Below are 14898 nucleotides of genomic sequence, written 5' to 3'. Positions count from 1 at the left end.
CTGCCCCTTCACCCCCCTCCCTTCTTGGGGATGTCCTTGGTGACTCACTGGCAGGCTGAGTCTGTGCAAGCCACTCCTGCAGGTCCTCAGTTTACACAGCAAATACGTGTCCGGTGGTGGCTTGTCTCTGATTAACACACTTATCTTAAAACATTGCAAGCCTTTACACAAAGCTTCATGTCTTTAACCAATTATAACTCAAAGAGTCTTTAAACCCACCTGTAACCTGTAAGACCCCTCTCCCCCCTTTGAGATGTGCCACCTTTTCGGGCCAAACCAATGTCCCCCTTCCACGTATTGGTTTATGACTTTTCCTGTAGCCCCTGTCTCTACCTGAAATGTGTGAAACCAAACTGTGACCCAGCCACGGCCAGTCCACCTGCTCAAGGCATCCTGGGCGCGGCTCTGGGCCGTGGCCCTCAAGTTTGGCTCAGAGTAAACCTCTTTAAAATTATTTTACAGAGTTTGGCTTCTTTTCTGTTAACACTTGTGATGCATTTATTTCCCTGGCCACGACTTGCAAAAAAAAAACGAGCATATCGAGCACGCAGCAGTTTCTGAGAGTGGAGGGGAAATGGAAAAAGACCTCCCGAGAAGCAGCTGCTGCTGTCTGCAGACCTCGGGAGAAAGGAGGCAGAGTTGAGCCCCAGGACTCCAATAGCGACTTAAGGAGGGGCCAGCCAGGGGCCATGCATGGGAGAGGGAGTTGGTTGATGCTGAGCTAGAAGGGGCCTGCCTTTATCTCAGGGGACGCCTGCAAGTCTGGTCTTTGACGCTTGGCTCAGATAAGGGGCCTCCTCAGGGGGGCTTTGCAATGTGCCTGTTAAAGTTCAAACCTGCCCCCCACCCCCAGACCCCAGGGTCTGTGTCTTTATGTGAGGTTTGCAAACAGGTTTGAACATCTGCAGCTGGCCTGACCGGTTAGACAGGCCAGTAACCAGAGAACTCACTCTCACACACACCCCCCTCGGGGTCTGCTTTGGGAGTCCCAGAAACCAACATTCCTCCTTGGTGCTTCAGTCCCGAGAAGAGGCAGGTGGGAGCCCAGGAAGCTCATGCACAGGGGGTTTCTGCACCCCCAGATTTTCCTGCAGGCTCCGTTTCACTCTGGTCGCATCCTTCTGCTGACGATTTTTAAACGAAAGCTCCAAGTGCAGGCGCAAACGTGCCCTGTGGGTGCGGGCAAGTCGGCTCAAGCACTTGGTCGTTTGCAGACGGGAAGACAACTGTCGGGCAGAGACCTTAACTCACACCCTTCATCTAAATTAACTCGATTAGAGACCCAGATGTCAGAGCTAACACTACTACAAGACTTTCCAGAAGAAAGCAGAGGAGAAAGTATTATTCGTTCTGTTTTGGCTTTAAAAAGACTTTTTTAGATAAGACACCAAAAGCCAGATCCATTTAAAGAAAAAATAAATAAATAAATGCTTGATAAATTAGTTTATCCAATTTCAAAGCTTTTATACTTCATTAAGGAAATGAAAAGCGCTAGGGTGGAAAAGTTTGGGAGGTGGGTGGAGAAAGATTTCTCAGGCAGAGATTAGGGTGGAAAGAAGAGGTTTATTTACTTTTCCCCAGGGTGGGGGGTCAGGACTGGCACAGAGTGGAAAAGGAAGAGCATGCTGACCCCAAAACCCAGCTATTGAGGCTTTTTAGACGGGGTTGTAGACTGGCGGGGTACAGTGGAGAAAATGCCGCATCCAATCCTGCCTTTCTTCTTGGCTGCAGGTAGGTAAGAACTGCCAGGATGTCAGAGTCCAAGAGTCGGTTTCCTGCGTTTCCTTGGAGAAGCGATTATCCCAGGAGACGTGACCCTGTCTTGGAGATACAGGTGAGGCTGTAGCTCATTCTCTTGCTGTTGACTCAGGAACTCCTTGGGCTGTAAAAAGCAGATTCTCAAAGCAATTCTGAAAGGGAGAGATTTACATCTCTTTTCTGCGCATCCAGCTCTCTTCAGAGGTTGTGCAGAACAGAACTCCTGCAGGTGTCTGCTAGCGAGGGAACTCACAGGAGCGATCTTTAACTGTTCCCGGGGAAATCAGGTATTTCCCTGTTATTTTTGCAAGGCCGCCTGCCCCTTTCAAAAAGGTGAGACAAGCCTCAGACAGGGGGAAAATAGTTGCAAATCAATACTTTATAATAAGAAGGCAAACAAGCCAATAAATAAATGAATGGGCTAAAGGCGCAAACAAGATTTTTATTTTACAGAAGAAGATCTATAAGCACCTGAAAAGATGCTTGGTAGTCACAAGTCATTAGGGAAATGCAAACAAAAGCCACCATGAATGAGACACCACCTCACGCTCACTGGGGCGGCTGGGATCAAAAGGACAGACATTTCCAAGCATTGGTGAGAATCTGGGGAAACTGTACGAATAATTCTCATCGTACATCGGTGACCTGGAGGCTGGGGCAGGTGCGGCCACTTTGCAAAATTCTTCGGCAGCAACACAAAATGGTAAACCTAAAGTCACCACAGGATGCAACATTTTGCTCTAAAAGGCACACCCAAGAGAAATGAACGTTTGTGTCTGCACAAAAGCTTGTGCACACAGCTCTAGCCACAATAACCAAAATGTAGAAATAACGCAAGGCGTGCACGGGTAAACAGAAGGCAGTCTGTCCGTGAAATGCGGCATTATTCAGCCACAAAAAGTCAGAAGTTCAGATGCATGCAGTGACGTGGATCAACCTCAAAAGAAAAAAAAAAGGCCGGGCGCGGTGGCTCACGCCTGTAATCCTAGCTCTCTGGGAGGCCGAGACGGGCGGATTGCTCCAGGTCAGGAGTTCGAAACCAGCCTGAGCAACAGCGAGACCTCGTCTCTACTATAAATAGAAAGAAATTAATTGGCCAACTAATATATATAGAAAAAATTAGCTGGGCATGGTGGCGCATGCCTGTAGTCCCAGCTACTCGGGAGGCTGAGGCAGGAGGATCGCTTGAGCCCAGGAGTTAGAGGTTGCCGTGAGCTAGGCTGACGCCACGGCACTCACTCTAGCCTGGGCAACAAAGCAAGACTCTGTCTCAAAAAAAAAAAAAAAAATTGTGCTAAACCAAAGAAGCCAGATACAAGAACCCGCGTAATGTATGATTCCGTTTCTGTGAAATGTCCAGGAAAGATAAATCTGTAGAGACAGAAATTCAACAATGAGGGGTTGTCTGGGGCTGTGTACAGAGGGAAAGAGGAATTAACTATAAATGGGCCTGAGGGATTCTATTTGGAGCCGTGGAAATATTCTAAAACTAGATTATGGTGATGGCTGCAGAATTCTGTAAAATAATTGAATTGTATGCTTTACATACAAATTAAATGAAGTTGATGTTGTAAGTCCAGTTGGCTTTTACGTGGATTCCACAACAGCGCTTTGATTATTTGTCGGGTCTCTTAACTCAGTAAGGATTGGCAAACAGCCCACCGTGACAGATATTTCTCCCTACCTTCTTTTGATGCTGTTGGGGCCCAAGACGCACCACCCCAAAACATGACTGAGCGAAGACAGAATATGCCACCCCCAAAATACACTTCTCTGGCATCATTTGAGCTCATTATTGGGAGAAAGTGCAGACACAGGAGTGGCTCTGCGAAGCTGCCCTTTTGCAAAATAAATTGGGATCCGTGAAGAAAATCTGTGTCATTAAAAGGTCTGTATGCGGAAGAGGGCTGCTCTACACAGCATTCACTGACAGAGAGACTTTTTATCTGCATGACACGGCAACCTTTATCCACCATGGAATTCCCCACCTGCACAAGAAGCCCCAGACTCTGTCTCTTCCTGCAGCTCAAAATACTATATAAGCTTCACCCATACAGTCTCAAGTGTTTTCTGTGGGAGTCCCGTGTGTGTGCACGTATTTAATAAAATGGTTTTCCTCCCGTTAACCTGCTGTATATCAAGTTAATTCGCAGCCCCGCCTGAGAACCCGGAAGTGTGGAGAAAAGACATTTTTCCTCCCCTAAACAATACCGAGTCGACCAGCTTGCTTCTTCCAAGCCTTGCAAAGAAAGGCATTCATTAATGGGTTTGTCGTGAGTGTGGTTAAGACGGACAAACCGAGCCACTGTCTAAATTTCAATTTGTAACTAGTTTTCAGATGTAACAAATGTAACAAAAATAGCGTAACAAAATAGTGTAGCAAAACAATGTAACAAAAATAGCGTAACTTATTTTTGTTAAGTTATGCTAACAAAACATGGGATGTAACAGATGTAACAAAAATAATGTAACAAAAATAAGTTACATTAACAAAAATAACTTAACAAAAAAACTTAACAAAAGTTAAGTTTTTAACTTAACAAAAATAAGATAATGCAACAAAATAATGTAACAAATATAGCTACCGTTTTTTTGCATGCCTCTCAGGTGGATAGAGTGTTAAGTTTTTAACTTAACAAAAATAGCAAAATAATGCAACAAAATAATGTAACAAATATAGCTACCGTTTTGCACGCCTCTCAGGTGGATAACCAAGGTCTCATGAACATAAAAAGAAGAAAAAAATATTTCGTAAAGGGTTTGGGACGGTCATACCTTGGAGCATGTTCAGGCACCTTCCTGCCTGGCTAGACGTCACCATGAGTAAGTTACATGTGAAACGTTTCCAAAGATAATATTTGCACGTTGGCTTTGTGAGCGAGCGGTGACAGGATGGTCTCCCAAAGCAAGGCAGGGAAGAAAGATTCCATCGTCTGTGCCACTACGATGATTTTTGAGTGAGTGGAAAATACTGGGTTGCGAATGAAAGTATTTCACCCCAGATCTCCCAGCAAGTAAAAAACGTGTGGCCCTTCTGCCGTTGTCTGAACACTAGGGACTCCTCATGGAAAGTAAAGATGATGAAAAATCTTGACTTTTTTTTTTTTTTTTAAGGAAAATCGTCAATGTTCCATAAAATAATACCAAGGACTGGAGCCAAGAGCCTCTGCCTACCTAAGTAATCGCAGGAGCTATGAGTAAGATACTGTTGCATAGTAATTGTTGCATTGATACAAACGTGTTACCCAGCCTGCGGGTTAGTGTTGTTCTGTGGTATAGGATTTTCCTGGCTGGAGCCAGACGATGTTTTTCTCCATTGCATTTCTTCTCGCTTCCCTTCTCTTTCCGGCAAAAAAGGAGAGACCACGTGAGTGACCTCAAGAATCACAAGTAACAGAAGCGGATTCACGTGAATTCTTTCTCCAGTTCAACAAAACAGACGTTTCTGGCCAGGAACTGCACACAAACCCCTTTTAACGTCCTAGACACGTCTGAGCTCATCTGTGAGAACATCCGTGTAAAAGGCAAGCCTCCTGGTTGTGTTGGAGTTTGGGGAAGAAGGAACTCGTACTGCAGCTACCAGTTTGCCCACAGCCACCCAAATTTTACAAACCTCCATCCTCTGCCTAGCTGTTCCAACCTCAATCCAAGGTCTCTCAGGTCCACTCCAATGTGTAGCAATTACCAATCGCTGTGGAACAAATGACCCAAAAGCCCAGCAGCATAAAAAAAAAAAAAAAAAAAAAAAAAAAAACCAAACAAACAAACAAAAAAAAAAACATGCTTTCTGTGAGTCACAAGCATGAACTTGGCTCCATCGGGGTCTGTCTTGCAGCTGAATTCAACGTGTTAGCAAGGCAACGGTTATCACAATTTTCGGTTGGAAATAGGGTCTACTCACTTGGTGGCAGTTCAGTTGCTTTCAGGCTCTTGCAAATCCCTTACCAAATGACAAGGACAGGTTGCCAAGCAAGACCCAAGTCATGCTACTGTGAACAGAATCAATTCGCACTGTTTAGAGTGTAGATTTTTCAGAATCCTTTAGGAAGATTCATGTCTTAAAAATTCACATTATTTATTTAGCATGCCCTTCCTCTAACACTATTTATAGGACAGGCAGAGGTAGATAATCTTTTTTTTTTTTTTTTTCCTAAAATTGGCTTCGGAGACTTGACGGGCATCTCACCCACACCTGGTGTGGATCCGTAGAGAGGTATGTGGCTCATGGGAGGGTGTGAAGTGGGGTGACCCCGAACCCTGTCTTTTTTCAGCTATTCCTCCCACAGTCCTGGAAAGGGAGCTGCCGTTCTCTACCTGGTCCTCACAGATCTCTCAGGAGCTGAAGAATGGATTGCTCGTGCTGGAAGTGCCGTGTGGACCCTCCCAAGTTCTACGCAAAGTTTAACCAGATTCTTAAGAAGATCACAGACCACAGGCCGGGCGCTGTGGCTCACGCCTGTAATCCTAGCTCTTGGGAGGCCGAGGCGGGCGGATTGCTCAAGGTCAGGAGTTCAAAACCAGCCTGAGCAAGAGCGAGACCCCGTCTCTACTATAAATAGAAAGAAATTAATTGGCCAACTGATATATATATAAAAAAATTAGCCGGGCATGGTGGCGCATGCCTGTAGTCCCAGCTACCCGGGAGGCTGAGGCAGAAGGATCACTCGAGCCCAGGAGTTTGAGGTTGCTGTGAGCTAGGCTGACGCCACGGCACTCACTCTAGCCTGGGCAACAAAGCGAGACTCTGTCTCAAAAAAAAAAAAAAAAAAAAAAGATCACAGACCAGGGAATTAGTGTGTCTTCTGTATTACCTTTTACTGCACCTTTGGTTCCATAAATCCAGCTGGTAATAAGTCCATTGGGAAAATGCTGACCATTTCAGAAGGACCCTGTCTAACACGGACAGAGATGTAAGTTTTGAGTTTCACAGATATGCCACGTTGACAGCTAAAACAGTCAGGCAATTAATATAAAATAACAATCTGATTGGGTTTAGGAAATTGTCTCTGAAACGATACACACGTCCATACTCAAAAATACACCCTCCATGGCATAAAATATTCTCAAGCTTAAATTATAACTGGTCTTTTGCTCTACAGGCCAGGAAACAATGCCAGCCAAGAACAAAATCTTCACCTGCAGTAACTTTGCCCATTTGCTGAGGTTTCCTTCTGTCCACTGCCTAAGGGTCTGCAACTCACAAAATGGCTTTTGTCTTTTTCTCATTTTACTTGCAATTTTCACCACCTTATGAAGTTTTTTTTTTTCCATTGCATTTTGTTGTTTTTCCATTTTATTCCTCTCATTTTCCTTCTCCTTTCTTTCCTTTTATTTCTCCTACTCAGCCTATTTCTTTTTCTAGTAAATTCTTTCCTCCCTCCTGCAGATTTTGCCATTTTTGCTTTCCCTTGTAAACAGCTTGCAAAAAAGCACAGAAACTAGGATTAAAGGCAAAGGAAGAGCATCTGAAGGCTTACAATGTTTCATTATTACAAGCATTCTTATAATTTCAAAGCAATTCTCGATATTGTCAGCAGTTTCTTATAATTTATTCCCATCTTGTTAATAGAGCGTAACTATACTGCCAGCTCTTATTTTATTAATCCAGGTCTTCTTTCCTGACTTCTATAGGGGATAACTCCCTCCACCATCCTTCAATATTATCCATATAAAATATTTATAAATTTGTAACATGTTTATTTCATGGCAAAAGCAACAAATGAATGCGCAGTGACTCAATGTCCTTTCTTATGTAGAACGTTGCCTTGCTTTTATTCACCGCACAGTTCTGAAATATCCTTGTCCTTACCTAAAAGCTTGTATAATGTGAACTAAAATAAAATCTTAAGCCCCCTCCCAACCCCAGCGGACTGAATGGACTGAAGCTTTGTCTAAAGGCTTGGGAAATTTTCGGGGAAGGAAGTCTGTTAATCAGAGACAAGCCACGGGACAAGGGCTCACAAGCTCTGTTGGGGAAACTGAGGACCTGCAGGTGTGGTTTAACCTTTGTCTTGCACAGTCTTGGGCCTGCCAATGAGTTCCAAAGGACGTCTCCAAGCAGGGAAGGGGCCTGACCATGCCCATGTGAACTCCCTTCTCATGGCCAGCAATGCATATTTTGGGATATTTCTGGGGTGCCTTAGGTCAAGAGGTCTCTTTTGCTAGGAAAAGGGGTCCGGTCATCATCTGTGGTGTAGCGTCTCTGCAAACCTTTATCTTGCTCTTGCTCTATAATCCTGTCTTGCTGCCCCTCAAAAATGTCCCTCCTGCTTGCCCTCCATGGTATGTCTGGTCATTCTTCAGCCAAGAGCACACCGAGAACCAAGAACACAGGATGAGATTGCCAACCCCAACATTGCGATGTGGATTTTCCATCCCTGAGTTTTTTCTCTCCTCGGGCTACTACGTACCATTGGGCTGTGCAATCTTTCAGAAGAGAAGCACCTGAGGTCACTTCCTGGCACAGCCGGGAGGAGAGTCACCAAGTCTTCCTAGGACATTCCGGGCGGACGGTAAACAGCAAGCAGTGGAAGCAGAGGGGAAGGTTGGGGACACGGAGGGAAGGAAACTTAGCCAATGTCCCCGGTTGGTGGAAACAAGGCAGTGCTGGGGGCTGCCCCCCAAAGGGATGATTTCTTGTTCTCAGCTTTCAAGAGCATCCCAGGGGCTGTGCCGAGTGATTAGCTTTACTCTCCCCACAGGGAGCCATGAGGACCCGAGATGTAAAGCAAACTTTTCGTTGCATTTCGTAAGATCAGAATTATTTCACACACCGACTGCCCGTGTGTGAGTTGTATTCAACTCAGGCTAGCTTCGAGCCCTTTGCTCCTAGTGGAGCAAAACCCTGCAGCTGGCTCGTGAACATCTTATCGATGTTCTTATTGTCGCAACGAATATGGACGATTTAACTCTCAAAGCGCGGGTTGATTTGCGTATAACTCACGCACAGAGAGCAATGGGACCTAACAAATTAGAAAGGATCGTTTCCGTTTTAGTAAAACACTGTGGCCCCAAGGGAAAAAAGAATTTTTTTTTCCCTCTAGTGTGGCAGTCAGTGTGTTAAAAGAAGGAATGGTCCGGGCGCAGTGGCTCACGCCTGTCATCCCAGCACTCTGGGAGGCCGAGGTGGGCAGATTGCTCGAGGTCAGGAGTTCGAAACCAGCCTGAGCAAGAGTGAGACCCCATCTCTACTATAAATAGAAAGAAATTAATTGGCCAACTAATATATATAGAAAAAATTAGCTGGGCGTGGTGGCGCATGCCTGTAGTCCCAGCTACTCGGGAGGCTGAGGCAGAAGAATCGCTTGAGCCCAGGAGTTTGAGGTTGCTGTGAGCTGGGCTGACGCCATGGCACTCACTCTAGCCTGGACAACAAAGCGAGACTCTGTCTCAAAAAAAAAAAAAAGAAGGAATGGGACCCCTCCCTGGGTAGGAGGGTCTCCCCCAGTGGGTACGTAAAAGTGTAAAGAGAAACCCCGTCAAAAATCATAGAAACAGTGGCGACAGAGAGAATGGAAAACTGAGTCTTTAAAACATCCTCCACTCATTTATGAGAACTCGAACCTGCTTCCCTGCCTCACACCAGTGGTTGAGAGGGGCAGGGTGAGTCTTTTCTGATGTGTGCAACAGGAGATGGCCCAGCCCTGACCTAATGAAAGGAGGAGGTGGGCGGAGGTCACAGGATTGTCTTCAGAGGAGAGGGGATGATCAAAATCATCGGACCATAGCTGGACAGCAACTGCCTGAACCTGAGAGCCCACACTTTAGAATTAGCTCCGAATTTCTGCATATTATAAGGACGGTGGGGATTTCAGACAGGGGTCTCCACCCTCCTCCTTTGCCAGCAAAGCCAGGAACTTCTCTTTCCTTCTCCTCAAACCGCTTGTTCTCTTTCTTCTGGTGGGGCCTCCTCGGGGACAAATGCTGAGCTTGCAGTAACAACAGGAAGTGGAAAAGTAAAAGTTGCCAAAGGCTAAGAGAGAGAGAGAGGGAGTTAGAGGTGAACGGGTCCAGGGTTTCAGTTTTGCAAGATGCAAAAGTTCTGGAGATCTCTTGTGCAATGGCATGAATGCACCCAACTCTGCTGAACCGTACTTTTAAAACTGCTTAAGGAGGGGCGTGTAACGTTCTGTGTTTTTTTGCCACAACAAAACAGAGAGAGAGAGAGAGAAACAGAGAGAGACCTCAGTTTCTCTGGCTTCAGCTCTTGCTCCCTCTTCCTATACCTTGCTTCCCCTTTCTATTCTTTTCTCCTTTCTTCCCTTCTTTTACCTGCCCCCCCCACCCATGTTTCCCTGAACTTTGACATATCGTAAGCATTGCAAAAGAACTGTACTAAGAGTCGCTGGGAAGGGATTGCACTAAGAGTCCTAACCAAGAGGCATAAACACAAAACAAAGCAATATCCACCTGATACAGCCCCAGGGTTTGCAGCGGCTAGAGATGAAGAAAAGTGTGCCTTGGGCCAGTCTACAAGGATGTGCACCCTTCCCTTCTCCTCGCTCCATAAACATCTGATCCTGCCATGCCTCCCTGACATCAACAAGAGAAAACGGCTCGTGTGGCAGTCAATGTGTTAAAAGAAGAAATGGGACCCTCTCTGGGCTGCATGGCAGCCTAACCCTAACCCCAACCCTGAAAAAATTGGGACGGATCAGAATACAGCCTGAAGCTAAAACCCCATCCCTTTAAAAGCTCTGTATTTCTGTTTATTATTGGCATGATGACATTTTTAGACAGGTGTGTCTCCATTCTCCTCTTTTGCCAGCAAATGAATAGATGCCTCTTTCCTTCTCCTCAAACCACTTGTCCTCGTTCTACTGACGTGGCCTCAGGGACAGGTACTGAGCTTTCAGAACTTTTGAGGGACCTTCCCACGCTCAGGTGCTCTCTGACGCACCTGAAAGCATCTGCAGAAACAAACCCTCCAGTCTACTTGGATCATTCCACTCCTTTCTTCTCAAGCACATAGTCCCGTAGAATCCAGGTGTCTACCATCTTGATTAATATTTGCTGAATTTTTTTTTTTTTTTTTTGGAGACAGAGTCTCACTCTGTCACCCGGGCTAGAGTGTCATGGCATCAGCCTCACTCACGGCAACCTCAAACTCCTGGGCTCAAGCGATCCTCCTGCCTCAGCCTCCTGAGTAGCTGGGACTACAGGCATGCGCCACCATGCCCGGCTAGTTTATTCTATATATTTTTAGTTGGTCAATTCATTTCTTTCTATTTATGGTAGAGACGGGGGTCTCACTCTTGCTCAGGCTGGTCTCAAACTCTTGAGCTTGAGTGATCCTCCCGCCTCGGCCTCCCAGAGTGCTGGGATTTGCTGGATTTTTTTTTAAACATTCTGTACGTGTTGAGCAAGCGGATAGCATTTTTCATTTATCTCCATGGTACTTTTCAAAACTTCAATGAATGGCAATATCTGCAAGGATGCCAACAAGGTGTTGACCGTGAGAGCAACAGCTCACGTTGGCTTGGTTAGGTGGTAGTGGCATCTGTGCTACGTGCTTTCTGTTCATTGTCTCATTTTATTCTCAGAAAAATCCCCTGAGTGTGCACGATTATCATCTCTAATTTATAGACAAGGCATGAGGCCGTGGGAGTTTTCTGTTTATTTGTTGCAAGGATGTTTCAGAACCGTGTTCTCCCACTGTACCAACGGGCTGTATCTCCCCAGTGAGGGGTGAAGCACATTTAGAACAGCACCGTTAGAAAAAAAGGAAGATCAACCTTGAAGAAATGCCCATCTGATCGCAGGTGTGAGCAGAGAATGTCTAGGAGGCGTCTGGAGAATTTCCTTTTGCCAGGAAGCCAGGCAGCTGTCAAAGTCTAATGAGGTCAGTTTGTAGTCAAAATAATCCACTAAGAGGGAGTCCTATGGGCCAATTTGGGACGATTGGAACATAAAAAAAAATTAGATTGTTTTTTAGATATTGAATAATCAAACATGATAGTCATACTTGTGAAAAAGACCATGCCAGGAAGGGAAGAGAGAACAGAAAGGGTCTTTTGTAGACCCTTATTCCTTAGGATCGTGGATTGAGCTGGTATCTAAAGCATCCAGTTTCTTTTGTTTTTTTAATATATCAATATGTAATTTATTTTATTTTATTTTTTTATTTCGGCATATTATGGGGGTACAAATTTTAAGGTTTCAAAAAGTGCCCCCCACAAGTCTGAGCTTCCAGCATGACCATCCCCCAGATGGTGCACATCTCACTCATTATGTATGTATATACCCGCCCACCTCCCCCCTCCCACCTGCCCAATACCCTATTACTGTAGTTCCTATGTGTCCACTTAGGTGCTGTTCAGTTAATACCAGTTTGCTGGTGAGTACATGTGGTGCTTGTTTTTCCATTCCTGGGATACTTCACCTAGTAGTTTGGGTTCCAGCTCTAACCAGGAAAATATAAGATGTGCTATATCACCGTTGTTTCTTAGAGCTGAATAGTACTCCATGGTATACATATACCACATTTTATTAATCCATTCTTGGATTGATGGGCACTTGGGCTGTTTCCACAGCCTTGCAACTATGAATTGTGCTGCTGTAAACATTCTGCACACCCAAAGAAACAGTCATGAAAGTAAACAGACAACCTACAGAATGGGAGAAAATTTTTGCATCCTACGCATCTGATAAGGGGCTGATAGCTAGAATCTACTTAGAACTCACGAAAATCAGCAAGAAAAAATCAAATAACCCTATTGAAAAGTGGGCAAAAGACTTGAACAGTTTTTAAACCTAATCCTAACCCTAACCCTAACCTCTGGGATGACTCTAATCTAAAAAAAAAAAAAAAAAAAAAAATGGCCCTGTCCTCTAGGTAGCAGAGGCCTATGACATTTGAAAGAATAATTGGTTGGCTTTTCTGTGTTCAAGAATGGTGGCAGAAAGAAACCCCTTTCTGCTTCAAACTGCAGTTCCACACCAAAGCACCCCCACGCAAGGGGCTCTCATATGCACTCAATTTTCACCCAGTGGGTTCAGCGAGAACAAAAACACGGTAATTTGCTCTTGCGGATCTACGCAACCTTAATCCACCCTGTGCCAAGCCAATATACCTAGACATGCTTTTCTTCCTACGTCATTTCCATCTGCCCCCCAAATAATAATCTCGCCATATTTCTAGAACATTGAAACTTTTTTTTATAAACACTCGGTGATGGTCTAGCTCAAATCACCTCTCTCAGGGACACATTTTGTATCATTCTGAATTCCTGACACTTCCGTAAGCACAGAACGTGGTATTGGCATCATTAGGAAAGGAATATTGTTTCATATCCCGCATGTGGATGGTTTAGAAGTCATCAAAATACTCCCAAGCTTCTCAGATATTGATTTATCACATACAACAGTGCCTGGTATACAGAGAGAATTCAATGACCATGTGGTGAGTGAATGAATGAACACATGAACGAATGAATTTGAGAAGGCAGGGCTCGGAAAATGGACATCTTCCCTAAATGAGACCTTAATGAGATTTCAAAGAGTAACAAGTAAACAGTTCCGGGCGCTTTTCCTGTGGCCGGCCATTCTGAAAAAAATCCATCTGATAATTTAAATTTAATTGTTGAAACCGTATTCCTTCTGCCTAGCTATAATTCTGTGTTCCTTTAACAGATCTCTCTCTACCCCCTCCCACTTCCCTTCCCAGCCCCTACTATCCTCTGTTCTACTATTCAGTTCTGTAAGATTGATATTTTTCTTAGCAGTTCCAACTGCCTATAGCCCTGTAGGATGATTACAGTTAACAACAATATATAGTTCCAAATAGCTGGGAGGAGGAAGTCGGATGTTCTCAGCACGAGGAAATCATAAAGGTTTGAGATGACGGAAAAACCAGTCACCCTGATCTGATCGCTGTACGTTGCATGTATCGAAACGCCAATGGGTAGCCCACAAATCTGCACAGGGATTGAGTGTGCAAATTAAACTTTTTTTTTTTAATTAAAAATAAATACATTCATCGCTGGAAAAGGCAGCCACTTTGGAAGTTCCCGTCTGTTCCGTGGAAGTCAAACGCGATTCCGATTTCTCAAGACACGCACACACACACACACACCCATAGCAGAAGGAGCTCACACGGTGTTTGTTTGTTTTTTTTTTTAATTTTAATTTTAATGCATTAGCGTCCACCCGCGTGTGACGATAACACAGCAGAATGCATCCCCCAACACGAGTTCCGGGGATATGCCCCAAACACTCATTTTTTTTCCAGAATCCACTCTCTCAGGTCTGTTAGATGCACGCTTCTCCTTTCCAGCGCCGTAGCACAACTGGTCGGCTTTATTCCCCCCGGACATCATACGGTGTCACCCTGATGGTTGACTCCCAGCTCCCCTGAGCTTGTATCTGTATGGCTATTTTATTACAAATCATCACGCACCCACGCTGCCAAGCGAGACTGCAGCTTCTCGACCGACACCCGGATAGAAAGAGAAACGACGTCTCCCTAACCCACGCCTGGCACAAGCAAACGCCACCAACAATGCCGTAAACGCACACAGACGCCTCTACCCCAAAAGCTAAAACTGCTGCAGGTGACATAAAACCAAACACCCTTTATCCACCAAGTTAAAGCACTCCCAGCGCCTTCCAATCCCACCTCTAATTCACGCCTTTCTTTCTTCCCCCTGCAGCTCGTGCATGATAAGCAAACCTCTCAAACGTTCCCCAAACCGCCTTTTTCTCCTTGTCTTTATGACGACGCTCGTTTTTAAACGATAACTGTCGTGGCCACTGACAACCGCCCAGGGAGACACCCGGTGTATTTTGTCCGTGCAACAAATGAGGATATTCCCAAAGAGGAGGGTTTCTCTCGGGGTAAAGCGTCTTGCCTCGTGAAACAGAATTCTCCCAGAGGTTCTGAGCGGACGTGGCTTTGAAGAGAACAGCGACTCAATAAGTTACTGAGAACTGAGGTAGTGAGTGGTTCAGACAGCAACCCGAGAACTGCCTTAAGACTGACTGACTGGGCCGGGCGCGGTGGCTCACGCCTGTCATCCTAGCACTCTGGGTGGCCGAGACGAGTGGATCGTTTGAGTGCAGGAGTTCGAGACCAGCCTGAGCAAGAGTGAGAACCCCGTCTCTACTAAAAGATAGAAAGAAATTAGCCAGACAACTAAAAAT

Source organism: Microcebus murinus, chromosome X (assembly GCF_040939455.1).
Source record: "Microcebus murinus isolate Inina chromosome X, M.murinus_Inina_mat1.0, whole genome shotgun sequence".
Lineage (NCBI taxonomy): Eukaryota > Metazoa > Chordata > Mammalia > Primates > Cheirogaleidae > Microcebus > Microcebus murinus.
This window is presented reverse-complemented; position numbering follows the sequence as displayed.